The sequence below is a fragment of the Dipodomys ordii genome, unplaced genomic scaffold (genome assembly GCF_000151885.1).
Source record: "Dipodomys ordii isolate 6190 unplaced genomic scaffold, Dord_2.0 Scaffold96, whole genome shotgun sequence".
NCBI classification, from domain to species: Eukaryota; Metazoa; Chordata; class Mammalia; order Rodentia; family Heteromyidae; genus Dipodomys; species Dipodomys ordii.
The window spans coordinates 2,273,641-2,276,636 of record NW_012267312.1 but is presented as its reverse complement, the minus strand read 5'-3'; the positions used below and the strand labels follow the sequence as shown (position 1 = coordinate 2,276,636).

The 2,996-nt window shown below is 37.3% G+C and overlaps 1 pseudogene; it reads left to right on the top strand.

Moving 5' to 3' along the window:
• The first annotated feature begins 1,727 nt into the window (after positions 1-1,727).
• The window catches only part of LOC105993438, a 2,691-nt pseudogene continuing 1,422 nt past the window's right edge, over positions 1,728-2,996 (top strand).

Genomic DNA, 2,996 nt, shown 5'->3' with positions numbered 1-2,996 from the left:
AAAGGAGGAGGCTGCAATTCTTGGTAAGAAATGTGTGCATTGTCCTGCCCATGTAATTGTAACCCCTCTGTACAGTATGTTCACAAATAAAATAAAAAAATTTAAAAAAATTTCTATGTAATACAGTCTGTTAAACATTATGCATGACATGTTTATTGCTGTTACTAAGTTTAATAGCTTTGTTAGTTTAAAACAAATTGGAATGAAAGTTCATCACTTTCTTGTTACTAAAACATAAGGTAAAATGGCATTGGACACAAAGATTTTTGTGAATATGTAAAAGAAATGCATTGGAAAATAACCGAAAAATGTAAAAAAAAAAAACAACTTGGTAAATTCATACTTGGCTACATTCTTTCTGCTCTTTGACTGTAATACTTAAAAATTGAATTCAGTTTATTCAAGCAATAAAAGTCAAGCTGTAAAAATTAAACTTTTTTCAGTTTTTGTTATTTCACTATTTGCTGTCAAAAGCATCTCCTTTTTGGAAGCCCCCATCAGAACTTGTAATGGTAAGGAAGAGAAGATCCAACCACTCCCCATAAGCTTTAGAGTCCAGTAGTTGTGATATTACAAGCAAGATAGTGAAGTAGTATCTAATGCAGAAAGTACAAGAAAACAGGATTCAGATGGAAGCCAAGGGTAAATTAGGAGATTGCATTTCTGTCAGAGTAAAGTAATTAAGTGAAGCTTTGAGTTGGGTTAGATGGGGCTCTGGCATAGTGAGAAAGGGCCCTCTGATAATGCCACTCCTTTAGGAACTTAACCTGTAAAAGGAAACAATTTCTTTTGCTAGTGCTAAAGCTTATACTCAGGGCCTAGATGCTCTCTGTCCCTGAGCGTTTGTGCTCAAGGCTAGTGTTCTACTAATTGAGCAACAGCTCTACTTCCAGAGTTAATTGGAGATAAGACCTTACTCACAGACCTTCCTGCCAAGGATGACTTTGAACCCCAATCCTCAGATTTCAGGCTCCTCAGTAGCTAGGATTATAGGCATGAAACACCAGCAGTCATCCAAAATCTTAACAGTTCCTTTGGAACTGTGAAATTATAAGCAAGAGATCCTTACCTAGGGCAGGAATGTAAGAAGTCTGTGCCCTTCTGCCAGTACAGGTAAAATATATGTGCACCAACCAGTCATATGTTGTCCAGGGAGGGTCTGAGAAATGAAGGAGATAGTCCCTTGAGATACCAAGCATCCACTGACCTGTCACTCATATCATGGGCTGGTGCACCTATACAATATTCTACTTCATTAAAAGGACATTTTAATCAGGTAGCTTGGAGTGTAATTTCTAAATCTCCTAATGGAGGGCTTAATTTTCAGGGAAAATGAAAGAATGGAAGAAGCATAGTTCAGATGGAAGGGCATTTAGAAGAGAGGTCATTGGTCCTTTATGCAAAACTAGTTTCTGAGTTACAAAGCTGGAGAAGAACAATTGCATACCCAAATGAAATAACATGCTGTGATTGGGAAACCCTACACAGTTTTACTTGCTGAGCAGCATTGATCTACATCTTTAGCCTTAAATATTTTCTAAGATATTTTGAAACTTAAATTCTGTAAAGGAAGGTTGTTATAATCTTGGGTCATAATTATTTTTAGTAGTAACTGCTATTTATTGAAGGCTCAGTTTGTGCCAGGTGATTGACCTAAGTCCTCTGTCATTTCTCAGAGTCACTTTGAAGACAAAGAACTTTGCTTTCTCAAGATCACAGCCAGGTAAATGACAGAACTGGATTTAATGCTGAATGTGAATTCCTACACTGTGAGTCTAAACTGTTACACTCCTCCAACTTGAGGCAGCTCCCATGTCACTCAGTTTCTGCCCATTATTTCAGTACATATTTCTGGTGGTGAGTTTAGGACTTCAAACACAAAATACTGTTTTGGAATAAGCAATGAAAACAGCAACATAAACATGAGATATGAATAAAGAGGCCAAGACAGGTATGTAAATTTGAGTCTAGTCTGGGCTATGTAATGACCTCAGGGCCAAGCTGGGCTACGTAGTGAATTTGAGGCCAATTTGAATTACACAGTAAAATCTGTCCCCATCCACCTACCCAAGAAAAGTAAAATGTAGAAAAGAGAGATTGCTTGACATTATTGCCTATAAAGTCAGTGTCATCAAGCCTTTAATAATTAGGCGCTTCCAAAATCATTTGGCTCAGCCTCTTCCCTATAGAAAGTAGTATAACAGAAGTTACATAAGAAGCTAAATTTGGCTGGTGAAAGGCAGGTAGACATTAGTATGTTTTGTGTCTGATGGCATCACAACTGTCCTGGGCTCTGTGCTTTATGCTTCAGCTTCCCCAGGGTAGAGTTTTATTTCCTAACTGTAGAGTACTCCATTAACAGGTCTATTTTTCTCTGGAATTTAGTTCACTGAATATAGAGTTCAAACTGATGGTTTGTTCAATGCTCCCAATTACCAAGTGACTAAAACCCACACTATCAACATGCCATTAGCAAACTAGAGAAACATAACAAGATAAATAGGATTATAGGCATAGGTTTCCAAAACCATCAAATAATTCCCATAATAATTAAGGTGGAGGGAACTTTATATCACATGATATATAATTTCCTGATACTATATTGTTTGAGGGAGGATGTATTTGCTATGGTAGTACACTCAAGACATTCTTAGTCTGTCCTATGTTTATCCAACAGCTGTCTTTTTCACTTGCAATTCATTACTGATACTCATTTTTCCAAAAGAGAGATTGTTTAAACTTTATCATAAATAAATCTTCCTAATGTCATACAGACAATAATGATCTTCATACTGTTTTCCTTTCTTCCTTGTTTTCTTCCTTCATTTGTTCCTTCCTTCCTCCTTTTCTCTTCTTTCTTTCTTTCCTTCCTTCCTTCCTTTCTTTCTTTCTTTTTTTTTTTTTGGGTCCGGTCATGGGGCCTGAACTCTGGGCCTGGGCGCTGTCCCTCAGCTCTTCAGCTCAACTCTACCACTTGAGCCACAGCGCCACTTCCA